The sequence below is a fragment of the Pseudorca crassidens genome, chromosome 8, assembly GCF_039906515.1.
Source record: "Pseudorca crassidens isolate mPseCra1 chromosome 8, mPseCra1.hap1, whole genome shotgun sequence".
In the NCBI taxonomy this organism is placed as follows: Eukaryota; Metazoa; Chordata; class Mammalia; order Artiodactyla; family Delphinidae; genus Pseudorca; species Pseudorca crassidens.
The window spans coordinates 48,534,992-48,562,643 of NC_090303.1; the positions used below are offsets into that span (position 1 = coordinate 48,534,992).

Below are 27,652 nucleotides of genomic sequence, written 5' to 3' on the forward strand. Positions count from 1 at the left end.
AGAGAATGGCCAGTCTGTGGGACAAGTAACTGGATATAAATGGGACACTCAGCGCAAAAGAAGATGGAGGAAGATGAGGATGGATGTGGATCTCACCTCTCAGAGATGAGATCCCAAAGGCTGAGTGACCAACTGTCCCAGTTTGCACAGAGAAAAGGGAGTTCCCTGGATGCAGGACTTTCAGCACTTCAACCAGGAAAGCCCCAGGCAAACATGGACAAGCTGGGCACCCTACAGCCAAAGACCTGCTATGCCATACTTTAAAGAGGTCTGAACTTCTCTGTAGGCAGCAAGGAATTACCAAGGATTCAACCAAGTACAAGACTAGATCATTTATCCCTAGCGTGTAATACACACAGCCTTTTTAAACATGGGTTGCAACCTACTGATATGTTACAAAATCAAATTCGTTAGTAGTCATAGGGAGCAATGTTTGTGATTAACATATTAGAACTACTAGAATGCACACTGCACATAGTAAGGACAACTATTGTTTCATGGAACTTGGTTTTGGACACACAAACATGCATTGTGACATATACATAGTATTTTTTTATTGTCAATTGGGGTTAAAAGAGACTGAAATATATTGGGCTACATCAATTGTAAAATCAATAAACTTTCAATTATAAACTTGTCTCTCACTTTGTCTTTTCTCAGCCAATATTTTGCAATGGCATGACACCCACAAATCATGGTGATGTTTGCACAGTACGCTGAGGTGAACAGAGAAAGCTGTTCACTACCACAGGAGCCTGACCCGGGCTCTGACTATCATGAGGGCCAAGAGATTAATATCTGGGTGCACATGCAACCTGCAATCCATTTGCAGGGCCCTGGAGAGGTAGCACTTCCACAGAAGGACCAAAGCAAGCTCAGCAATATTTGAGTCTACCAGAGGAAGAAAGGGAAAAAGATACCAAATAAATTCCTGCGTGCTTCAAGGCACAGACACATCAAGGTGGACGTACCTAGAAAGATTACCCCGCTTTTCCAGCTACCCTAGTATGCCCATAAGAGTGCAGAAAATCAATACTGTCGGCAATGCAGGACCAGGGCATATTTCCTGCACGCCATGTCAGCACAAATGCTGACTGACCCTAGGATTTGGATGTCTGCCACTTGTCTCATCAGCACAACCTTCATATTCCTTTTAGAAAGCAAATACCCATCTGAAAAGCTTGGCTGCAGAGTCCCCAGCCTGGTCTGCACACAGCATTCTGCACATGAATGGATAACTCAGTGGAATGAGGCAGTATTCAGAACAGATTTCTCAACTAGTCCTTAAAGGATTAAACCCTTCTGATACTCATGTGCATTTTTTAAATTCAAGACTTCTTTTTTTTTTAATTTAGCTAGAGTCAGTTTCAACCATCTGTCTCTTTGAGTGAAAATAGGAGTCAGGCTTGTATATATGAGCTGTTGAAGAAAACCAATTTTGGCAAAAAAAATTAAAGTGGAAGAAGAATTATATCTCCATTTTCGAGACCATGCTAAGGAGTAACAAAATATCCAAAGTAAGGAGGAACTTACATGAACACATCTATCTCCTTTTCTGCCTGTTAGGCTGCCCCCATTCCTGACCGTTCCTTGACTGAACTTCACTGCAAGTAGACCTCTGCCCCCCAGTCATCGCCTTGAGAAGTAGCAGAGTAGAGACATAAAAGGGATTTCCTGGATTTGAGTGACAACATTTAGGGGTGTGGGAGACAATAATGGTAGGTAGTCCCCAAGAATTTGGAAATAATGGGACTAGAGCATGATCACTTTCTGAAAGTTAAACTACACCTTATCTTTTTTTTTTAACTTTTAATTTTATATTGGAGTATAGCTGATTAACAATGTTGTGATAGTTTCAGGCGTACAGCAAAGTGATTCAGTTATACGTTTTCCCATTTAGGTTGTTACATAATATTGAGCAGAGGGCTTCCCTGGTGGCGCAGTGGTTAAGAATCCGCCTGCCAATGCAGGGGACACAGGTTCGAGCCCTGGTCTGGGAAGATCCCACATGCCGCGGAGCAACTAAGCCTGTGTGCCACAAGTACTGAGCCTGCACTCTAGAGCCTGTGAGCCACAAGTACTGAGCCTGCACGCCACAACTACTGAAGCCCACACGGAGAGCCCATGCTCCACGACAAGAGAAGCCACTGCAATGAGAAGCCCACGCACACTGCAACAGAGAGTAGCCCCTGCTCGCTGCAACTAGAGAAAGCCTGTGCGTAGCAAAGAAGACCCAATGCAGCCAAAAATAATAAAAAAATAAAATTTAAAATATATATATATATATTGAGCAGAGTTCCCAGTGCTACACAGAAGGTCCTTGTTGGTTATTCATTTTAAATATAGCAGTGTGTACATGTCAATAAACTAGTCCTTATCTTAAAAGACAGGACATCTCCCAAGTCGAAACGTCACACAGTGCCAGAACATCAAAGCTAGGATTGACCAAAGGTAATGCAAAACCACCACATAAATTAGCAGTGAACAATTGTAAATCTGTTACAGTTAAAGGAGAATGAAGTCTTAAATGACAGGAAAAGGGGGTGTGAATTTATCAGGTTTTCTCTAGTGTATCCAGGGAAACAGATGCTCTGACCAGTCAGTTGACGTCATCATTCCCGTGCATCTGTTAGGAGAGTCACCACGATGGCGCCAGGCTGCTACACTGCAGCATCAGCTGTGACAACTGCTCCCCGTGCTCTGGCCCCATGTACATCCAACCTTCGGTCTTCCACACTCCAGTTAAAGGCAACTCCAGCCTTCCAGTTAACTCAGACCAAAAATCTTGGAGTCATCCCTGTTTTCCCTTTCTGTCAAATCCCACATCCAGTTCAGTAGCAAATTATTTGGGCTCTACTTTCCAAGCATTTCCAGAATCTGTCTACTTTTTGCCACCTCCTCTGCCATCACCCTATCCCAGCCACCATCATCTCCCATCATATTATTGCAAAAGCCTCCTAAACGGTCTCCTTGCTTCTACCCTGGGCCTGTCCCCCCCGCTTTACAGTCTATTCTCAGCTGCAATGGTAATTCATTAAAACACAAGTCAAATTATGTCACTTCTCTGCAAAAAGCTCTCCAACGGCTCCCATCTCAGAGTAGAAGCCCAAGTCCTGCCATGGCCTCCGTGGTCCTACCCAATCCAGCCCCATCAATTTTCTGATCTCATATCCAGGCACGCTTCCCTGCTGTTCTTCAAGCATGTCAAGTACACTCCTGCCTCAAGGACTTTGCATCTACTATTCCTTCTGCCTGATGCACTTTTCTTCTCTGAAAATCCAAAAGATTTGCTTCTTCAAAACTTAGCTCAAATTTCATCTCGAGGTCTTACTTCGTCACTCTATTTAAAAGGGCAAACCCCTCCCCCCACTGCACACGCATCTCCAAGTCTTTCCCATTGCCTTATTTTTTTCATATGTGTTATTACCACCTAACATATCCTATAACATATTTAAATATCTTTCATGTTTTCCCCTTCTCCTAGCTCCAACGAAGGCAGAGATTTTGTCTGTATTGCTCACCAACGTGTTGCCAATACCAGAATAGTGACCAGTACAGAGTAGACAACAAATACCTGTTGGACGAATGAACGAATTTGGCTTCAAAAATTGCCTGAGTGAGCTCCTTCCTTGCCTCCCAGCCTTGTTCTCCATAAAAAGGGTCAAGGTTCCACTGGCTTGGAGATCCTCCTATGTCTGCTCCCTGACCCTCCCTCTCAACCCTTTTGCTGTGATCTGGTGTCCTCAATGGCTGTATCATTGCCACACCCAGATTCTACCTCCCTTCCTGGTCCTTTTGAATGTATTACATAATTATACCATCTGCTTGATTTTTCAATGCCCATATTACCTCTGGACTTAACCTTCAGGATAACCCTTAATGCCCACAGGCTAGTACTGTCCCAACCATACCCAGCTCGGACCTCTGAGTCCAAAGGCCTAAGAACCCAAGTTCTCAGGAGACTGCAGAATACTAACCTATGAGCAGGGACACAGCGATCCCATGGGAAGAAGTTAGGTTTCTCCTGGCAAGTCAGTAAGTTGGCATTTATGTTTGTAGCCTACTACGTAACCTACACTTGCATTGGGTTGTGTGAAGTCGTCACAAAGTTGCTGGAGGATTTTGGCTACATAAGAACAATCTAATATCTATACCCACAAAACTAAGATTCAGACCTTAATCCTGCCTCTCCGTCTGTCTAGCTGATTGCTGGCTGGCCCTGATCACACCTCTGTCCCCACAGCTGCAACATGACAGGTGACTACAGATAAGAATGTTGATGCCCACGAGTGTTGCCTGCTCACGTTCTCAGCACGTGAGCACGCACCCACACATATGCACACACAATCATCTGACCCCAAGTTCCTTCAGTAGATCAGAGCGTGCTTCTCCCCACCGCTGCAGCCCTATGTTGCATAGTGCATTTGCAGGAAAGAAGTAGGGGGCGGAGGGGAAGGAAGGGGGATGATTTACCTGATCGAAGGGGATGCGAGAATACCTTGGGTATCTGAGCAAGATCCCCATACATTTGTAAAGGAGGGAGAAGCACACTGATCAACGAAATTTTCTAATTTGCTAATAAGAGCCAGGAAACCCAAGTAGTTGGCTCCACGAAATGTATCTTTATGTTAATGCAACTTAATGGGTACTTACTGAGTCCCTATAAAGTGCAATGTGCTGCTCTGCCTGCTGTGGGACTTACACAAATGATTAAGAGGAAAGTGACCAAAAGGTACAGACTCACAGTTATAAGATAAGTAAGTACTAGACTACCGTTAACACTGCTATATAGTAACGTTGTTAAGAGAGTAGATCCTAAGAGCTCTCATCACAAGGAGAAATTTTTTTTCTTTTTTTATTGCACCTGTGAGATGATGTATGTTAACTAAACCTATTGGAATCATTTTACAATGTATGTAAATCGAACCATCATGCTGTACACCTTAGACTTATATAGTGATGTATGTCAATTATTTCTCAATAAAATTGGGGGAAAAAAAATCCCAGAGGGGAACACTGGGCTAAGTTGCCAGGCTAAGACACCCTCCCTGCTGGGAGTGTTTGGATAGGTAATACCAACATTTACCACGTACCTCTCCCTTCTTTACGCTTTCAAGGCTAACAAAGGGCACGTCTGATTTTTTAGCTATATTAATCTATGCAAAAAGTTATAATACAGCCTTTTGCCCTGGAAAACTACCCTTTGCTTTTGAGACAACAGGTTAGCAGTAAAAACAGTCTTATTTCCAGGTTCTCAGAGGATTTATTAATGTAGTGCCCTTGTCAGGTAATAATAAAAGTAACATATTCCTAATTGAGCTCTTACTATATGCCGGGCACTGCTGTAAGTCTTTTCCATGTGTTAACTCATTTAATCTTTTTATTAGTATTCCAGTTGGAGGAAGCAGGACTCAAGCCCAGGAAGTTTGGGTTTTAGACTTCCTTAACCACCAGTAGTCAACTTTCCTTAACTGCCATTATACTAATATGTAAAAGAAGAAAACAACAACAAGAAGAGCCTACGAATTTAATTTTTTCTATAATAAATATGTCTAATTTCTATAAGCAAAGGAAATCTGCTTTTAAAGGTTAACTTTTTGACTGCTTGTTTATGACCTGTCCCTCTTTACTCCAAATCAAAGTCCTTTGAGAGCCGAGACTTGGGCTGTCTTGGTCACAGCTGTATCTCTGGTGTCTGGAACAGACTTAGGAAGCGTTCATTAAATACATTAGCCATACTTCTGTTTCTTCCTATTTTCCATTTTATTTCTTTTGAGAAAAAAAGGGCAGGGTCATGATTTGTACAGTGAATTATATGATCAACCTATCCATAAATATTTGTTGAATGAATAAATTATCTGAAAAAAAAAAAGAGTCTGTCTCAAAAAGCTTATAATATGGTAGCTTCTGAAAACACTAGCTCCACCGCAAGGGAGAATGGAGCAAGTACAGGATAAAGGTTTAAAGCACAAAGGACAGCTTGCAGGAACCAAAGCACACAGTGGGCTTCAAGAAGGAGGGGCCACGAGAGCTGGATATGGAAATGTGGGTCAGATGGGAACTGGGAAAGCATTTCCTGTGGAAGGAGAGTGAGCATGAATGAAATGACAGGGGCAAGAAGCAGCAGCCGTGTTTGGGGAATGGCAAACAGTTCAAATGGACTGTGGTGTATGGTCAAATGGGCCCAAGGCAGCAGGGGTGCTACGGGAAACAAGCTGGAAAGATGTGTGTTTGGTGCAAAACTCTCAGGTCTTAACTGACCCAGGTCAGCCGTTTCTGCCCTTTGGTCTTTCCTCACTTTAGAAAAAAAATATTTATTTTTAAAATATGTAAGGGTCTTGAAAAAATCAAACATTTCCATGTTAAACCGAGCCAATCTATTCAAATGTGTTAAGTAATGCAAACAACGAGAATTAACACTTTCCTTGCGCATCACACCTTTGCTGTACATAATGAAAAAGTGAGAAATTAAGCGCTCAAAATAGGTACCTTAGCATTTGTAATACATTCTTTGCATAAGATAAGCGTTCAGGGTGGAAACTATTCCCCAAGTAAACGCGTAGTTTTCTGTTCTTCACACTCCAAAAGGAATATGGTAGTTGGGGATTCTGGCAAATGCCTTTGAATGGACATATTTATCTAGGCTCTGCTGGCAGGATGGCTCAGACTTGGAACATCATCAGAGTACATTAAGAGATTACTGAAAGAACAAATAAATGAACAAATGAAAAACTGAGCCCTCACATGCATGATGATGTGGCCAGCTTGTGCAAGCGTTTTTTGTTTGTTTGTTTGTTTGTCTTTAATGGTTGTCACAAGCTGTTACATTTTCTTCAACCTGGCCTCACACTGCTACAGCATTCCCAATGTCTGGCAGGAGTTTAAGGAATATCTGTTAAATGAAGGAATGAATGAACGAATGTTACAAGTGGAACAGTTATGTGGGAAAGGAAGTAGACAGAGATTGTCGTATTTATTTTTCCAGTCTGGCACCTGCCGTCTTATTTACGCAGGCCCCAAGGGAATGGCAGAACCTGGCCAGAGATGAGAGTGATGCAAGGCTCTATCTAGTATACAAAATCAGAGCTTCTTAAATTTGGAGAAAAAATAATGTAGAGCTTACCAGAGGAATCTCTGGTCTGACCTCTCATTGGTGCAATAATCCCGTCACAGAAAATCTGCACTGGAGGTGGCACGTTTGAATTCTCCTGGGCATTGGGAACTCACTACCTTATAGGCAGCCCAGTTCTTTTCTGAACAGCTTGAATCAATCAACGGTTCTCTCCATTATGCTGATATGAACTCTCCTTTGGGGCTGCAATAGATAGGTGTCCTCATACCTACTTACCAAAGACAGGGTCCCCACGCCCATCCCTTCACCTGCTTACAGCCCAGAAGCTCTCAGCGGCACCACCTCAAATTCATCCACTTTGTATTCAAGGAGTAGTGGGGGAAGAGGAGAGCCAGAACAGAAGAGAGAGAGGGTGTGAACTGGCCAACATGAGCCGCACAGTCTCCCGCCCACCACACCCAGCCTCTAGCTCACCAAGCTTTTACCTGTGGTGCTGGCCCCAAGCACATGGACCTTTTAACTTTCTGGACTCAAGCAAGCAGAGGGCCTCCAGGATTTAGCCACAGTGGATTTGTATCACATTCGCATTTAATGTAACATGACTTTGGAGTGGTGGAGGTAATCATGGGGTGGGGGGAGTTTAGAAACGTGTCCTCGGCAGACCTGAATTCCAAGATCAGAATAGAGGTCAACTTCTCTCAAGCTGCTTCCAGTGGGTAGAATAGGAAAGCATCTTTCCTTCGTGAATATGTGTCATCTGGTGAAGAGAAATGGGTGTGTTTCTTGTACTTGAATAAGACCTGTTGTCTTTGTTGGTGAACTCACAGGTGCAGGAGTCACGTCTCTGTTTATGAGGCAACCACCACTCTCTGCTCTGCAATTCAGAGCAAACGCTGTCATAACCCATGTGCAGGTAGGTGCTCGATAGCAGCTCTTAGAGACGAGGCTGAGTTAGAGGACCTCAGGGCTGAAAGGACCGTCAAGGTCAGCTGGTATCTCTTCCTCTCTCATCATGCTGTGACCCATGGAGGGTGACTTTCGTTAAAGTTCATTTGAATAGAGAATTAAAATAGGCACGTGAGAGTAATTAATTAAAAACTCACATGAACATAGTAGCCCCAAACAGAAAACAAGGCAAATGTCCATCAATAGGAGAATGGATAAACAAAATGTGGTATGTTCATACTTGGAACACTATCCAGAAATAAAAAGAACAAGTTACTGATTTAAAAAAAAAAAAAGAATAGAGGCCAACTTGATACTCTACAGGTCTCTGGACTAAGGTTGCCTCACAGGCCAGGAAAATGCTAACTGACCATCTGGCCCTTACAACGTACTCACCCTGATCTATTGAGCACAGAAAGAAATGCTCAGCGTGATCCGGACTCAGGAAGGTAAGACTTCCAGAATCCTAGGAATTATCAAGCACACATTCATTCTGGGCCCAGACACTCAACAAGTGACACATTTCAGGAAGTCAGTGTTTGTACTAAATGCACCAAAATGATCCAGGGGGAAATATTTAAACCCTATAAGAAATGTAAAATTAAGTAGGATTTATTCTTTCCAATCTCACCACAACACTAGGAAGTAGGCACTGTTATTACCAGTCCTGCTGCACAAATGAAGAAAATGAGGAACAGGGAGGCAAAGTAACTTGTCAAGGTCACGCAGCTAGTAAGCAGTGACACCGGGATTTGAACCTTGGCCCCAGAGGTCACGCTCTCGTACTAGCTCTTAATCACTGTTACAATTTGTTTGGGATCAAACCAGGCCCAAGAACAAAAGAGGAAGAATGAAGATAACACATTAATACTCATGGTTTTGCCTGGTTAACACTGATGTCTGGTCAGCCTACACATTCAAAGAAGTGATTATTCACTTAATTATTAACAACTTCCCTTGTCTGAACCTCCATTACACTGTTATACTTCTATTAGGTATTTACCACATTTTACCTTATACAATAACCATGTGATATATGTGATGACATAAAACCCTATGTTACGGATATTAAACTTTCCTATTTTTCTCGGATTAGACATCAGCCCCTTAGGTCTATACCTTGCTCATCTTCACGTGCCTACGAAGCACCAAGTCTGGCTCATGGTTGCCCCTCCCTAAGTACTAAAGAATGTTCCAGACTAGAATTGAAAAACTACTGAAGGAAGATACATTTCACCCCTACACATATTTATTTTATTCGTTATCATAAAATCTAGACTTCTAAGCCCACTGATTCCAGGACCCTGTTATCACTCATGATGCTGAAACCATTCAAATGCACTTTATAGTCTAAACGGGCATTCTTTCAGGTGCTACTGAAGTTGGGTGTTGCAACCACTACACATGTGATTGTATCTCAGCAAGCTGCCTAGGGATGTGGTCAGCAGCACGAGTAGGCAGAACTCAGGCAAGCCCCTCCCTTCCAGTCATTTGGATTAATTACAAACATTCCTATACCCCTCCTCCAGGACCAGGCTTAACAACCCCTGTGCAGTCAAGGACAGCCATCTGATCTGCTCTGGCTAATGAAACGTGAGGGACTAGGGCACACTTACCAAGTGAAACCTCTCTCAGCGTAAGTCTCTGAGTGAACGTGGTCACCAGGGCCCCTTACTGACCCACACTAGACATGTAACACGAGTGAGAAAAATCTTTCCTCGTGCTCCTCCGCTCAGGTTTGGGAGTTGTTTTTTATTGAATCATGATGCAGCCTAACCCTATCAGTGCACTCCCATGGCCCCAACACACTCCAATGATCCAGCATTCTGGTTACTTTTCACCTTCCTTGATTTGGTGTTGACAGCTTCCAGTACCCTCCTTTACCACCCCCCACCCAAGCCTGCTGGGGACTGCCCTCTGAAAAGGGTGTCACAAAGACTAGACTCTGTCCTTGACCAAAGCCTAGACAGGTTCCTCCGAGTGGTTTTCAACTAGGCCCAGTCTGTGGGCATGTTCTCAAGAGCCCAATTTTAGCAGGAGTCCTGAGAAGTCAGTTTAGCCAGAATCCCTCCCCCGCGATATCTGAACACCAGCACCTGATTGATATCTGATGGGATTCCTCACACGCCACCACCTCCCAAGTGATAGCTGATCACCTTGGCCTGCCTTTATCAAGAATCCTATTAGGTTCGTTTAGCCTGAATCCCTGCCCTTATCCCTGATGTTTCCTCTTAATAACTTTCCATCCACTGATCCCCACCCGGCTACTTGGCTATAAATTCCCAACTGTCCTTGTATTCAGAGTTGAGCACAATCTTTCTCCCTGTTGCAAAACCCCATTGCAGTGGTCCTAATATCTATCACGACACATAGTCCCCCTGAATAAAGCCTGCCTTACCATTTCTTTAACAAGTATTATGAATAAATTTTTCTTTAACAGGTGTAAAGACTAAGAAAGCACTGTCATTATTAAACATATGGTTGTCAGAACACGTGTCCTGGTTAAAGTAACTTTCATTCTGAATTTTCCCCAAAGAGTTTACAAAATATTCTTTTCCACTTGCTGCCCAGATCTACCTTCCCAGTGTTTAGGAAGGCAATGGTGGGGTTGACATTGTCAAGGGGTGTTAAAAAAAAAGAGACAACAAGCCCAAAATTGAGTCACCTGTGCTAAGTCTATGTCACCAAACCAAAACTTGATACCTAACTTAATTAAAGTTTCAATCCCTCCCCGGAGCAGAATCTGAAACTAGTCAATCTGGAATTACCTGATCGGCACTAGTGAGGTAAGTGGGATGCAGCCTGATGCATGAATTGTTGAATAAAGCCAATAAGATCTTTAAAATTTACTCAGTTGAATTTTCTTTTTTAACAGACTTGGTGGCGGCAGTGGGATTCAAAAGAAACTTTTCACAGCTTCAGGGATGATGAGAAACACAGGCATGGTACCCACAAATCCTCTGAATTCTCTTGTTTCTCATCATCTCTGAGGGCTGTAAGTTCCTCTCAGTTCTCAGCTCTGCTGTCTTTGTGCAGAGGTCCCAATCTAACTGACTTTCCAGTCCAGGGCTTAGCCGGTCACCTTCAGCTGGCAGACAGTTCCATCTGGAACCCAAGTCCCTACCCTTGCTTCAATCCACATTTCCCTATTTGACTAAAATCCCTAGTTCCATGTTGGGAACTGCTGGTGATTCAGTCTGCAATTCCTCATTTATTTGGAATCCTAGTCCGCAGTCACTATCTGTTGGGGTCTGCTGATTCAGTCCTTTCCCCAGTCTCCAGTATCACACTGAGAATTGCTGGTGGTACACACAAGGCCAGTCCACAGGAACATGTCTTTGGTGCTGCTGGTGTGCTAATGCGCACGTTTGTTTATCTCGTTTATACAGACAGAGGCTATTGCTAATGGAATCTCAGAAGCCAAAAGGTGCAAAACTGGTGGGCCTGGATTGAGAACTTAAAAGCTGTTAGAGTGCTACCTTACTCTAAGACTCCTGTGCTAGATAAGTCGGTCACAGAATGGCTAGACTGACACTACTAGGTCACCCACTAAACCCAAGAAAATTTTCATCCAACAAGGTACATTGTAAAACACCACACAATCCCCGGTCTACCGGCACATCCCTCTTAGGTATTAATTTGGCTCAGAGAGACCCAAGACCTAACTAGCTTAAAAAAAAAGGGGGGGGGGGATCTTTAAGTGCCAGAGTTGAGCATGCCACCTTCTGGCACACCTGCTCACTTTCTCTAAGAACTATAGTCCTGGAAACTGTATATATCTACAAAAATTGCAAAATCTTACTAAAAACAACCTAGAATTACAATGGCCATGATAGGAAATGTTCCAATTAGATTGACTGTTCATTTAAGAAGTACATTTGAAAGCAAGAGTTCCCAAATCAACAAACAGAATGGGATACCTATTTCAATTGGTATGCAGAAGCTTCCAAAAAGCTTCAAGATTCCAAAACAGCATCATTAAAAAATTCATTGCAAAAGGCTAATTAAAAATTTAAAAAGATGCAAGAGGTACCTAAAAGACAGTAAGACACGCAACTCCCACCACTCCCCTCTATCCACCTTTACCTGAGCGTTCATGCTCTCTAATTCTCTATCTAAACTGCCTTTCCACCCTGGACAGTCACCTTTTAAAATAAACCACCCATCCAAGGCTGCAGGAGATCCTCCCCAGGTATCTTTCACTCCTCGGACAAAGACCAAGCTAAGGACCATAATTAAAGAATTTCCTAAACCCACGAGGATCCCCAAAAGTTTTCTGAAGTATTTAGAGTCCTCATTGGAGCCTATGATCTGGGGCTGCCAGATCTTTATCAGCTCGTGCACATGCTGGTAGGACCTGGTGAAGCCCAAAATTGTATGTGAGAAGCAGGATGGCGTAACCCTACTGATGATATTTGAGATCCTCGATCTTCATCACGGTCCCCTTACGGAGCAGAAAAAGCTTGCAAAATGCAGCTGATCTTCTAATAGCCATTCCTAGAGTCTTCCTTGCCCGCGATGATTGGCCTGTTATTCAAACATGCAAACAAAAAATGAATCTGTGGCCGACTTCAAAACCCAACTGGAAGCTCTCTTCCTAAGGCATCCTGGGTTCCATACAATATATGATGTCACCCAACCTGCTCTAGTTGCCCAACTTGTAAATGGATTATCTCCTGAGATTAGCAGATTGATAAAAAGGCAGAAAATAGGACAGGAGGCCACTGGTTTGACTGAACTCATGACCACTGCTGAGCACTTTGAAAGGACTTTGGAATAAGACCGTAAACAAAAGTCTGCCAAACTATTAGCCTTTACAACTACAACAGTTCCAAGGCCAGAGACCTAAAATAATACCTGGGCCTCCCACACTGCACCCTCCAAGAGGGTCCATCATCAAAACATTGGCCTAGGGATCCATGTCTCAATTGTAATCAACTGGGGTACTGGAAAAAAGATTGCTCTCACTGATCCTGTAAAAATTCTTCAACATCAACTTAAATTCTCTCACATCTTCCCCCAAAGCAGGGCCCTCATATGGGCCCCCTCCAAGAGTTGACAGGACTCCGACAGATTATCTGGTAAACTGCCACCAGTAATTCCTTTACATAGCCACGGGGAAATTAAAATTTAATGGGAAACCTTGCCAAATTGCGATAGATACCAGAGCTACACTCTCTACTTTAAACCCCAGAGGACAACAAATGTTTTGGAGTGAAAAAGAAGTTTCCACAGTGGGTATCTAATAAAATTCTATCTCAATCAGTACTCTGGGACCTTTCACTGAAAAACATTCCTTTTTGCTATGTGATACAGTTGTAGTCAATCTATTAGGTAGCAATCTCCTTTCTAAATTAAAAGGGCTAATAATAAATTTTGCTTCTCATAGAGACCTCACCTTAGAATGTCCTGACCAACCGGAACCTGATCTTTTATGTTCTTTACAATCTGTCCTTGATACAGAAGAGGAAGAATTCCAGCAAAAGACCTCTAACTTAATCGAGGTGCCTGAAAATATGTGGGCTACCTCTAACACTGACACTGGGAGAATAAGAAGTGCAGAGCCTATAAAAATTCGGAGAAACATAACTAAACCTCTTCCTAAACTGCCTCAATATCCATTAAAACCTAAGACCACACAAGGCTTCGTACCAATAACAGAAGACCAATTCACACAGGGGCTAACCATTCCCTGTACCAGCCCCTGTAACACCTGGTCTTATCAGTCCCAAAACCTAATGGGTGGGATGGCGATCTGTCCAGGACTTGAAAGCTATTAACGAGAGTCCCCATTTTCCAGCTGTTCCATTCCCCAAAATCCTTTGTCACAAGTTCCATCAGACTCAAGATGGTTCACCGTTGTGGAGCTTTGTCTTCTTCAGCATCCCTGGGGACCCCAACAGCCACTATCTATGCATCTTTACTTGGAACAGTCAACAATATACCTGGACAGGCATGCCTCAAGGGTTCACTGAGGCCCCTTCTGATGTTTCCCAAGTGCTCCACCAAAATTTATGCACCCTCCAGGTTCCTAGGAAATCGACCCTTCTACAGTAAGAATATAGATGACCTTTTGCTATATTCAGTTACCAAAGAGGCATCCATAAAGAATTCCACTTACTTGCTACAACAGTTAGCTAAAAAAGGACATAAAGTCTCCAAGGAAAAATTACAATTATCTCTAGACACTACTCATTACCTAGGTCATGATCTAAGCGCTGAAGGAATCCAGCTGTCTCCAAAAAGAATTAAGCTAATCCAAGAATTCCCTAGGCCAACACCTAAGTGACAACTTTGTGGATTCCTAGGCCTGGCTGGTTATTGCAGACTATGGGTTCCTAATTTTTCTCTCGTGGCTTTCCTGCTCTAGGAACTCACTAAAAACTCAGTCCCTGAACCATTTCCTGGGGAAGATAAACATGAGCAGGCCTTTATCAAACTAAAACAAGTGCTGCAAGAACCGCCTGCCCCAGGGCCACCCAACTTCAAAACCTTTCCCCTTATTTGTACATGAGAGAGAGAACCAACCCCTGGAGAATGCTCACACAAGAACACGGTAAGCACAGGCCTAGTGTTTATCACAGCACACAATCTGATGCAGTTGCTTGTACCTATCCCAACTTCCTAAGGCTGTAGCTGCAAAGTTAGCAGAAGCCTCAGCAGATTTAACCCTAGGAAATGACATTTATTTACAAACTCCACATATCGTCCAAGGTCTTCTTAATTCTGAATTGACTCAACATTTCTCTGCAAAGAGACTAACCTCCTATGAGATCCTTCTGCTTTCACCACCTAAATTGCATCTAAACATTATAAGGTCCTTAATCCTGCTACGTTACTACCCCCACCTGAAGAAGGTGAGCCCCAAGACCTCGAGGTAATAACATCCCATTTCGTGACACCACGTCCTGTCAACGAGAAGCCATCACAGTGAGAAGCCCGCACGCCGCAACAAAGAGTAGCCCCAGTTCACCACAACTAGAGAAAGCCTGCGCACAGCAACGAAGACGCAACGCAGCCAAAATAAATAGATAAATTAAAAAAAAAAAAAAAAAAGAGCCCTTGTTCCAGACTTTTGCCACCCCGACATCCTTGCAACAGGCAACAGCCTGCTTCTGAGTCAGAGAAATCACGATGGGCAAACAATGGTTGTAAATTCAATGACCGTTCAGGGCTACAGGAAACCCAGGTGGTGCCTGGCTCTTCCTGACTCCCTGGCAAACCCCATTTTTCGGTTTTTGCATTCCTTCACCCACCATGGTGCAAGTAAGATGACTGAAATCAGGAATAAACACTGGTGGAGGGCCTTCTATAAAATTATGAACACAGTTTACCACCAGTGTCTGACCTGTCAGGTCCATAATCCTGAAAAAACTATGTCTGTTCCCAGAGGCCACAAACCTCCTCCCTCTGGACCCTCTGAACACCTGCAGCTGGACTTCATTCATCTGCCACCTAGCATGAGTTATCAATATGTTCTTCTTACCGTGTGTGTGTTTTCTGGATGGATTGAAGCCTTCCCCTGCTGCAAAGCCGATGCCTTCACAGTGGCAAAGAAACTGTTAGAAACCGTGTTTCCCACGTGAGGTGTACCTTCCACAATCTTCAGCAACTGGGGTAACCACTTCACTGGACAAATCATATAAGCTTTAACAAAACCTTGTAAACTTCTTGAAATCGTCACTGTCCCTATAACGCTCAATCATCAGGCAAGGATGAGAGAAGTAATGGATCCTCAAATTCAAAACCTCCAAACTTGCTCAAATTGTTAGAGTCCCTTGGCCTCAGGTATTGACTCTGGTTTTGCTGACTATTCGCAGTACCCCTTTTGGGAAACATAAACTTACTGCACGTGACATAGTCACCAGCAGGCCAGTGTCTACTGTGTACAAATTTTCTGTTGATTCCTTGTTATTTCACATTAACATGACCAGCTATTGTAAGTCTTTAATGTCTTCTGCTGAACCTTATCACCAACAGATTAAAAAAAAGCTCTCCCAGATCCCAATTCAAAGGATCCTGTTGGCCACAGTATGGAGCCTGGTGACTGGGTATTCTGGAAACATCATCAGAGGAAGACAGCTCTTGAACTCAGCTGGAAGGGATTTTACCAAGTGCTCCTGACTGCTGACACCACTGCAAAACTAAAAGGCACTGATCCCTGGGTACATATCTCAAAGCTCAAGAAGGCTCCACCTGATATCTGGTCCTGTACAAACACTGGAGACCTGCAAACCAAACTGACTAGGAAGAGAAGTAGCCAACATCAAGATAGACTGCTTCTACCAAACACCAGATCAAGCCTTCATACCCCTTTCTTCTTCCCTGTCTTTCCTTCACTCTGGCATTGGCCTGGAAAGATAACGCCACCATCTGTTATCTTCCGGGCCATTGTGAAGGGGGATAATCTTTCAGACCGTTGCATTTGTCATCAAAATCTCTGATCTGTCCATGATGCTAGAGACCCCCTAGTCCTCCCTGTGACCAATTATTCTTCTATTCCCAACGTCACCACAAACTATAACTGACTCCCCTTAGAAGGCACTTACAGAGTCCAACTTTTATAGCCAGTGCTTGTTTTAACTTTCTCCACTGATAACTCTACTTGACCAATTAGGCATAAACACCTACACAAACTGTAGTACATCTGCACACTCACATTCTTATGATGATCTAAATCAGATCTTCCCCCAATGATGAAAAGATCTCACCAGCAGCACCCATTTTTGCAAGGAATTTAGAGCAACTTTTTATTTCAGGTTAGGAGATTTACCTCCCAAATGCACTGGAAACCTAACTGACCCTTGTCTTGAATGGGTAAATGCAACAATCCCTTCGAATGAATTCATCGACAGTGCCACGTTAGCGGAAGCGCTTTGTGTCCCCTCAGGATTTACCTTTGTCTGTAGTGGTTATTATTCTCCTTGGGCCTACGAGTGTCTGGATGGCTGGCATATAACTGGGCGATACCTCTTAGGTAACCTAACTGTGCCCCTAACTGTTCACAGGCTGACACAGCTCATTGGTCACCTCTCCTGAATTTACATCATTGAGTTAGAAAAGACCTACCAGAAGGTGCTCATGATTCTGGATTTGCTTCTGTTGGCAGGTCCCTACTTCCCTGGTTCAGAGTGAGTACAAATGAAGCTATGATTAAGAATCTCTCCTTGACTCCTGAAAACATTGCAGAATCCACTTCTAAAGCAAGAGCTGCCCAAGAAAAATCCTTAGACTCTCTGGCCAAGGTTGGTCCTGATAATAGGATAGCCCTTGATTGTCTTTTAGCTGAACTAGGTGTCTGTGCTATGGTCACCACCACCTGTTGTACCCGTATTCACACTTCTGGGGAAGTTGAAACTCAGCTATACAAGATCACTGAGCAAGTCAGTTGGCTTAAGAAAGTGACTACTTCAATGGGATCTTTCTTTGACTTAACAGATTTTGATCAGTTGGGTCTTGAGGACCATGGCTCCAAAGTGCACTCCAGACATTGGGAATCGTCCTGTGTATAATAATCATAGTAATCTCCCTGGCACGACGCATTCTCACAAAAGCTTTAAATGCATGTTCGCAGCAGCCAACCACCAAGCAAATGATTTCTCTAAGACTGGAATTTCAGAAAAGAAGCAAAGAAAATGACCGATGTAAAAAATGTGAACTTGAACTTGTGACCTGTGAATACCACAGAGAGGATGAGTAAAAAAAAAACATGAGAACTTCAGAGTGGTAGCTGGGAGTGGTGCTAATGCCTTAAATTTTGATCACATCTCTCAGTAAAGCTAAGAGTCTGATCAAAAGGCAGGAATTGTTATTAAAAAAAAGAGAGAGAGAGAGAGAGAGACAACAGGCCCCAAACAGAGTCACTTGTGCTAACCCACATCACCACACTGAGTCTTAATACCTAACTTAATTACAGTTTCAACCTCTCCTGGGTGTAGAGACTTAAACTGGTGTATCCGGAATTACTGATCAGCACTAAGCAGGTAACCTGCCTCACAGACCCTGCCATCCCCTAAAGGAACGTGACCTTGCCACAAACAATCCACTCTTTCCCTAGTAACTTCCTTGTCTTGCTCCCTTCTGCCTACAGCGGTCTTTCATTTTGTAAAGCTCTTCAGAGCTCCTTTCTATCTGCTAGATGGGATGCTACCCAATTCATATTTTGCTGAAAAAAACCCAATATGATTTTTTTTTTTTTTTTTTTTGCGGTTCACGGGTCTCTCACTGTTGAGGTCTCTGCCGTTGCGGAGCACAGGCTCCGGACACGCAGGCTCAGCGGCCATGGCTCACGGGCCCAGCCGCTCTGCGGCATGTGGGATCCTCCCAGACGGGGGCACGAACCCGCGTCCCCTGCATCGGCAGGAGGACTCTCAACCACTGTGCCACCAGGGAAGCCCCCAATAAGATTTTTAAAATTTACTCAGTTGAATTTTGTTTTCTAACTGAGGTGATGTTTCCAATACCCTCGCCCATCTCCCAAAGCAAAGTTCTACCCAGTTTACTGAGGTAAATGGCTCTGTCTAGGCACAATGTACTTGGGAAAGGGAACATTTGAAGAGAGTATCCTTCTCCTCTCCTATAACTGTTTTGTAACCCAACTTTTCTATCTACTTTAAACTGAAATCTACAACTTGGCCTTCAAATTTTAGTAATTCATATTTCTTTATTTTGAAAAACAAAGGGCTCTCAAAGGAAATGAGTACAATTCCCCCCTTTAAAGTTCATGGCAAAAGATATGAGATTTCATCCTTGCTTGATATGCCAATTACTTTTCAGCAGCATTCGAAAAATATTAAAAAGCTTAAAAGAGGAAGCAGGAAAATCTGTATTCAAAACCTCAAACCTGGCCTTTACAAAGTCCCTGGGTGGTCCATATTTGCATTGGGAGATTTAGTTTGGCGTTTTAACTTAGGTAAATAGACTCTCACTTTCCTCTGAGCCTGAAAACATTCAAAGACAGAGGATCCTCTTTCGGAGCCAGTGGTAACCTATACCTTCTGAAAGTGAACAAAGTCACACTTTTCAAGGAAACAAGCAGAGAAGTTTTCTGTTATTCTTTCTCCCACAAAATACACACCAATTCCCACAACCCCTTGCTATTTTGATACTAATGGGGGGGATGGTGAAACAGGAGACAGGCTTCATTTTAAAAGGGGACACTGTCAAAACACACATTCCCCACAGGGCCTTCTACCCTTTCAGCCACCCAAACCCAGCAACGACTAAAATCCCACAAGCTGATTCTGAGACAGAATCCCATGATCATCCTCTCCACATGGGCCCACTATAACATTCAACAACTCGATCAACTTTTAAAGGCTTACATATGTGCACAACAGGATCTAAACTACTTTCAAAAGGAGAGAACTTCATTCCATTTCAATTACTAAAACCTCCAGCTTGTCAAACAAAGAAATGGGTACTATTTCAAGTTAGAGCGGGAAAATCGTACCCTACAAGGGAAACCATAGGCAAAGGATATAAAATATTGTCATCATTTATTCATTAGAGCTATTTAAAATACATGTGTTACTCTTGGTTTCACTCTAGATATTAGCATAAAATAGAAATCTGACAAATGTATCAAAATTTCCCCTCCCCCTCCCAGAAAGGAACCCAAGTACTGCCCTGCTCAGAGTGTCAGATCAAAGCCAGATCAAAAGAATCAGACCAAGGGACTCCTAAAGGAAAACACAAGACTCAAACCATCCTACACGTCACTTCTAGAATGAAAGATTATTTTCCTCAAGACTGCCCTGGCCCCAGCAGAAATGTTCAATGTGATCCTGATTCAGGAAGGCAAGGCTTCCAGAATTCTAGGCATTACCAAGCCCACGTCCATATTGGGCCCAGACGTGCAATTGCGGCTACATTTAAGGAAGTGAATGTTTTACTGAACACATTAAAATAATCCACGGGGGAAAGAATTAAATCTTATAATAAAAGGAAAATTAAGTGGGATTTATTCTGGCTAATATTTCAGGTCAACAAAGCTCGTTGAGATCTACCACGTGTAAGACCCTCTGCTGAAAGATACAAAGGATGCCTCAGGGAGCCCAGTGTCTTGAAGTGGAAGGAGGCAGGTACATAGCATAATTCACTTGTTAAAAGCATACCTTTGGTTCAAAGCAGGGCAAGATCACACAAGTCCCTGAGAAGAGAAGGCTAGAGAGTGAGATCATGGCTGTTGAATAATAAAAAGTATCTTCCACGCATTGAGCATGTACCACATATTGGACCCAGTACTCTCATTATCTGCAATCCTTACAATAATTTTGCAAGCCAAGTATTGTTATCCCCATTTCACAGATGAAGAAACTGAGGCTCACACAGGCAGTCAGTGGAATAGCAGGCTTTTTCTTTCCTTTCCCTTATGCTGCCTTTTAAGTGTTATGCTCTTCTTATCTTGTAGAAGACCAAAGAAATGGACTTAAATTACAGCAGGGAAGATTTCAATAGAAAACCAGAACATCTAAAGCAGGGCTTCTTAACCTGGGCTGTTCTGTGCATTGTAAGCTGTCCAGCGGCACCCTGATCCTTCCCACTACAGATGCCTACAGCCACCCTCTCTCCCCAAATGCGATAACCAAAAATGTCTCCAGACATTGCCAAACGTCCCCTGGGAAGGACAATCACTCCTGGCTGAGAACCAGTGATCTAAAAACACTGGAATGGACAGATCTCTTCCTGTAAATCCCTAAACAGAAGAAAGACAACTATGCATACAGTCACCTGCCTGAGGGCAAGAGATGGGACCAGTGGCTCTGCTGTTCTTTCTGGCCCTGCCACCTTGAGTTTGAGCCACACGGACGAAGGCCATGGACCCGACTCCCGGCACTGGCCCCGCAGTGACCTGTAACACACAGCACCTGTGCTAGATAAATATGTGCTCTTCAAACTGGCATTGTGTGCCGCTGGCATCCATGAGGCTTTCTAAAGAGCATGCAGGAATGTTGTTATGAGCTAATAACATCGTAATTTCGAGATCCAGAACTTCTGTCTGTAGGCTTTCCAAAAACTGACCAACCAGAGAACACACCTGTGGTTGTACGATCATTCAGGGCCTCCTTTCCCACCTCCATTACCAGGGGAAAAAAAAAGGAAACCCAAATCTTACTGTGATGCTTGACCACAGGGTATAAAAATACCCTTTTGTTGAAGAGCTTCTTCAGGTACTTTTTAAACAGAGGTTGGTATAGCACTTAGATTTTAATTTGGATTCAAAGAATGATGTCATCGTTTTATTTTTAAATGTCAAAGTTTACAATATTATGGAAATTACATTCATTGTGATTCTTTAAACTAACAATAAAAATGTTAGATACCAACCTAAAATGTGTGGGGGTGAGGGAGCAGTAAACTTTTTAAAAACCTTCAGAGGCTACAGGAGAGAAAAAAGCTTGAAGCATAATGAAGCACCCTGGTGTCTGTTCCCAGGCCAATCTGCTGATCAAAGGCAGCCATCCTCTACAGTGCCTGAGACTCATTTTTATTATAAAGAATGCTCTTGACTCTAACATAAATTTCTGCTTTATGTGTTTGCCACACTGATGGCATTAGCTGGTCTGTACCCAAAAATGGATCGCTGGATTGACACGAACCGAAAACTAAAGGACACGTAGGTCATCTGGTAAAAAGAGGTCCCCCCAGGACTAAGTACCAAGTTAGTGTTCCAGATCACGACGCAGCCACTATATCAAGTAAGCCCCCCAGAACACCGCACAGCTTACAACTCAGCTCTGAAGTAAGTTCATTTTTGCAACGAATAACGTCTTGCAGCTACCCTGGCAAAACCAACCAATCAATTCTCTGGGCTTGGGTGCAGACTGCTATGCATTTGCTGCTCAGCAAGATACCTGGGCACACCTGAGAATCAGATGTGTGGGGCATGAGCACACACCTCAAGGGAAAGCAGGGCCCGCTTATCCTCTGCCACGCTGAGAAATGTCTAATTTTCTTGTTCCCGTTTGATAACACATTTAGGCTTTTCCTATCAGCATGGGAGAGTGTTCTTGAGGAACTCTGTCCTGCCACAATAAAAAGCTACACTAAACAGTACTTTTTGGCGTCCCACATAGAGAAACAATGAAATATGTCGGGAAGAGAATAAACAGGCTTTGGACTCTGGCCAACCTACATTTGAAACCCAGCTCTTCTACTAACTGGCCTCATGTGGCCTTGACCGAGTGGCTTAATGTTTCCAATCATCTGATTCCTTGTTTGTCAAATGCAGATAAAAATGTCAGCCTTACAGGGATGTTGGGAAGATTCGATGAACCCTAAGTGTGAAAAGGGTAAGTGCCTAGTGAATGGCGAGCAGTGCTAGGGCTGCCTGAGGTCCTCGAGACCTCACCTGGTTGCAGCATGCATGAGTATATGTTGTACTTGGACCTGGGCACTCTAGCATGCCTCTGTAGCGAAATACCAGCAATGTCCTGATAGCCAAGAACATTTTTTCTTGGCTGGTTCTAACAGGATAGTTTGCCTTGTTTCCAACGCATTTCAGCAGAATGGCCTCTGCTCCTCCCCCTTCCTAAACAGTGCACTTGAACCAGTGGTTCTTAATCTCTTTTTAGTCACAAATACCCAGTCTTTCCCTAGAAAGCTGCACTTAGCACAAATGCATAAAATTTTGCATCAATTATATCGGGTTCGATGACCACCTGAAAACTCTCATATGCCTGCCCTCCATGGTGCCTATGACTCCTGCTTAAGAAGACCCCTCTAGTGCTTCCCTGGTGGCGCAGTGGTTGAGAGTCCGCCTGCCGACGCAGGGGACGCGGGTTCGTGCCCCGGTCCGGGAGGATCCCGCATGCCGCGGAGCGGCTGGGTCCGTGAGCCATGGCCACTGAGCCTGCGCGTCTGGAGCCTGTGCTCCGCAATGGGAGAGGCCACAACAGTGAGAGGCCCGCGTACCGCAAAAAAAAAAAGAAGACTCCTCTAAACAAAGACTCAGGAGATGCTTTATAAACTTGTGGCTCCTCAGCTGGCACCTGGGTAGTGGCGTCTATGTTACAGTGTAAGCTTCACGCTGACAGTCTGGTGCCAGGCTTCCTAAAGAGAAGCAAACGAAACAAGTACTGGGTACCAACGAAGAGCTCCCAGTCAAGAGGACTCATCTTTTACACGGACCTGGGCAATGGTTTATAAATTTCAGAGTAATGAGAGTGGAGTTAACTTTAGTTAATTCTCAAAAGAAGTAAACCCTAGAAGTTCACGGTCCCAGCAAAGTCCCCAAAAGAACATACTTTCTCACATTTTCTAGGGAATGTAGAAGACGCAACAGTTTCTAGTAAAAGGGATCCCTGATCAGTGGAACAACTATTTACATGGTATTTGAGATCCACAAAGTATTATGGGGAATTACTAGTTTCATTAAGGAGACAGAACGAAGGCAATATGACTTCAAAAGAGCTATGGTCCTACGTTGGTTTTGCCATATCATCCACGCCTACCAATCAACTGGCAAAAAAGTATGGCTACACTTAAGGCTTCAAAGAAACTGCAATGGCTCACAAGGAAAATGGGCAACACACCCAAAAGAAACAGACAAGCTCAGCTTTTTTGTTTCTCATAGGGAACGCTAGCTAAAATGGATGACTACTGGTTTTAGAGTCAGACCTGATTTGAATCCTACCTCTGCTATGTATTAAGTATATCACTTAACTCAGTTTTTCATCATCTGTAAAATATGGATAATAATGTCTACTTCATAAGATTAATATAGGGATTGAAATGAGATAACATAAGAGCCTGGTATTCAATATATGAAAATTAACCAATATAAACTGTCCTATAGAAGAGTACAGGCAGATTGCCCAGGTTCAAATCCTGGCTCTACAACTTATTAGCCGAGCAATTTTCAGAAAGTTACTTGACATCCTCGTGTCTTAGTTTCCTTGCCTGTCAAATAGGATTACGAATAATATCTACCTCATCAGGTTTTTGTGAGGATTAAAGAAGTTAATACATGAGAAGTAGTTCAAAGTGCAATGCCTGGTCAAGTGCTCAGTACATTTTAGTAAATGTATTGGTAATGTAATACATTCAGCAAAGGCAGCGCAATACATTTAGGAAATGTACTGAGCACTGCTAAAGTGCTCGGAATATTATTATCAACCTTTGTTTTATTTGATGGGGCAAAGTATGGGGAGAACAAGGTGATGAAAGAATATACTTAAGTTTGCAATGCATGTGTGTGACCTTTACATTTGATGCTATTAGGTGACAGAAGGAAACAAGGTGACCAGGGAGGATGAGTGGCCCACTGATGTAACTGTTGATGAAGCCTGTACACATTTGTCTGTGCTAAGAGACGTGGCTGGGTTTAAAAACTTGGCATGTATTTTACAAGACTCGTCTACATGGTTGTTCTGAATATGAACAGAGCAGCACCCAGGCTTTATCTCCAAGAATTACTTGACTCAGCACTGGAGTCAAGGAAAAGGCTCATTTATTAAATGTAGACTCTGGAAGGAATCTTTGGGGAAGTAGGAGGGGTGGGAACAAAGTTCATAGAGCCCCCTCTTAGACATGAAACATGATGAGAAATGCCTGATGACTTCTTCTTACTATCTCAGTTCATTAGAAACTAGGGGCCAGGGACCACCACTTGTGAGAACTCTGCTCCACTTTTCTGTCGGTTGAGTTTATCTTCTCTGCCCATATCTCTAGCGGTGATTGTACCTAATGATATAGACCTGTAACACCAAAAAAGCTTCAGGACTTATTTCTAGTAGGAGAGAAGGAAAGGCTGGGTGTGGGGAGGGGCTGAACCATCCCTCTCCTCCAGGGCACTGTGCAGGAGCTCAGCAACCCTCAGGTCCAAGAGAGAGGAAGCAGGTGCATCAGTGCCTGACACAGGGAAGAAAAAGAGAGATGTGGAAGATGTTATGGGCCAAAAATGGGGCCCAGAGCTGCACAGGCTGAAAAAAGCCTGCATTGGGCCCCCAACTATATTAATTAAACATACCAATGATGATGCTAGAAGATTTTTTAAAGAAATGGCTCTTGGAGCACTGGATCCTCAAACCTTAAGAAAGACTGGGAGTTGGCTCCTATGAAGAGAACATTTGATGACTTAGTGGTAGCAATGTACGATTTTATTTTACTAAGAAACATAGTGAGAAGAGCAGAGTTTGGGTCCTTTTTTTCCATGCCGAAACTTGCACTGAGTGCAAATTTCAAATTTACTAATACTGATCAACGTGTTTCTCTATAATTTCCGCAGTGAACATGTATACAGAGGCAGTCACCCCTGTGCTAATATTACCCATATGATGTCTCTGCAGCTACCATGCCTTACTGTTGGTTATGCTTTCTGCTAATCTGGAATATTCAGAAGCAATTTTGCACAACCCTGAACTACAATAAGTCTACAATGCTCATTTGAAAGGCATTCCAGGCAAGAAAATGGCTGGCTACTTGTTCTGCCCCTTACCTAGATGCGGGCGAGTCCAGGATAACGAATATATTCCATCTGCTGCAGTTTGCTGAGCCTCTAATTTCCTAAGTAATTTCCTGTCCTGATCCTGGGTTTCTGTTCATCCTTATTACAAGTCATGAGACTTCCCGCACACTCAGTTCCCATCAGTGTCGCCAGGGTCACTGACCTTATGATGACGACGCACGGATTTATAAGGCCAGAGCGATGCGGTAGTGGGAGTGGGGGAAGGAGAGGCACGCGGCCGCGAAGGTGTTTACTAAAACACATCCCCCAGCCACACTTTTTTTTTGCAGCAGTGAGAGAAACTGGCACCTTCTTGCGTGTGTTTAATTAATGCCTTGCTGGAAGTATATTCGCTTCCTTCGACTTGGCGGATAGCAACAGCATCTAAGAGCTTTGCAGACAGCTTAAAATGTACTCAAACAGCATCCATTCCCCTCTCTCTGCAGCTCCCCCCTCCCTCGGGGGCCGTCAGCTGGTTGCCCTGAGGGGTGCGGATTTCACTGCCGCTAACCTTCTGCTCCCCAGGAGAAAACCGAGGCGGGGCGCACTGGGACGCCCCTCTCCAGCCCACAAGGTGATGACACCACTACTCACTCTTTCTCATCTGCCCTCACCTCCTGGCTCAGCCGGGAGAGCCGCAGCAAGGGGCTGCCGCTGCCGGGGGAGGTGGGGGGGGCGGGGTTTGGCCGCTTTCGGGCGCCGCGGAGCATGCAGGAGCCCGGGGAGGGGGCCGAGGCCAAGGTCCGGCTGCGGCTGCCGCTGCCGCACTACTGCCCAGCGGCTCCAGAAGCCGACAACCCGGGGGCGGGAGGGTTGAGGAGGGGCGCGGAGGCGCTGGCCCAGGGAGCGCGACCCCCCCCCCCTCCCGTTTACCTGGACGCGGTCGGCGGCGGCGGCGGAACTGCGCTCGAGAGCGCGGCCACGGCTCCCCGGCGGCGGCGGCGCTCGTGCGCTTCCCGAGGGCGGCGGTCCCGGCGCGCGCAGGATGTGCTGTCTCACGCTGCGCCGGCCGCTCGGCTCACGCTCCTCCGGGACCTACAGCACTTCCTCCCTCTCCGGAGCCTGACACTGACAGCTCCCTGCGAGCTCCCAGTCTGCGGCTCGCCCCGCCCCCGGCCCACGCCCTCCACGCCCCGCGCTCCTCCCGCGGGAGGGCCCTCCGCACCCGGGATCGCGACGAGCGGGGTAGCTCCGGCCCAGAGGCTGATGGCAGCAGCGGACCTGGGGAGGTCTATCCGTCTACCCCTGTGCCACCGGTAGGACTCGCCTAAGTGGCTGCAAACGGAAGAGCTTCAGTGTTGTGAGAGCTCCTGCCGACATGGAACAACTTTCACTCCCTGACAACTACTTTAGGTTATTTAAACAGAAATAGAGAAAGCTCAGATCCATCTGTTACGCACAAAGACTTATAGATTTAGCCTTAATTTTTCCCAGAGGAAAAAATATATATTCAGCTTGTCTCCACAACATTGCTTCTTAAAGTCCTAGCTTTTTAAAATCTGGATAGCAAAATATCCTCCATATGCTAAGTGAAATAAGTCTGACAGAGAAACACAAAGACTGTGTGATATCACTTGTATATGGAATCTAAAAAATACGAGGAACTAGTGAATATAACAAAGGAGCAGACGCACAGATATAGAGAAGAAATTAGTGGTCAGTGGGGAGAGGGAAGGGGGAGGGGCGTTATAGGGGTAGGGGATTAAGAGGTACAAACTATCATGTATAAAATAAGCTGCAAGGATATATTGTACAACACAGGGAATATAGCCAATATTTTATAACTGTAAATGGAGTATACCTTTAAAAATTGTGAATCACTATATTACACACCTGTAACATAATATTGTGTAACCAAGCAGAACCGAACGGGGCCTTCCCAGGGACAGACCCCTCCCCCATATCCTCTGTTTTAGCTCCTCTGTGAAGTGCCTAGGTAACAGTATCTGATGCACATTTCCTGAGTTGTTTTAGAGATGCTAAAACCCCCAGGTGGAAGACATTAACTAGTTAACTACTCAACGACCAAGAGCACGCAGCCCCCAGGCCTATTGGCGCCTAAGGACAACCTCAAAACCGAAGGTTAACCCCTGTGACACCGCCCTGTTACCTCACCATTAACCAATCAGAGAATTGTGCACGCGCTGATCAGGTACCCTGGGGCTCCCCTCCCTCACCTTGCCTTT

The 27,652-nt window shown here is 44.3% G+C and overlaps 1 protein-coding gene across 5 annotated transcripts in view; it reads right to left on the minus strand.

The window, feature by feature from the left end:
* Positions 1-26,544, minus strand: part of DYNC1I1 (dynein cytoplasmic 1 intermediate chain 1) — a 338,694-nt gene extending 312,150 nt beyond the window's left edge. For 2 of the 5 annotated variants that reach the window (XM_067746362.1, XM_067746358.1), the window contains exon 1: positions 26,340-26,544. The gene's annotated coding sequence lies outside the window, so the exon portion shown is untranslated. The remainder of the gene's footprint in view (positions 1-26,339) is intronic. The other 3 variants (XM_067746363.1, XM_067746361.1, XM_067746359.1) reach the window with 2 other exon arrangements.
* Positions 26,545-27,652: the final 1,108 nt, after the last annotated feature.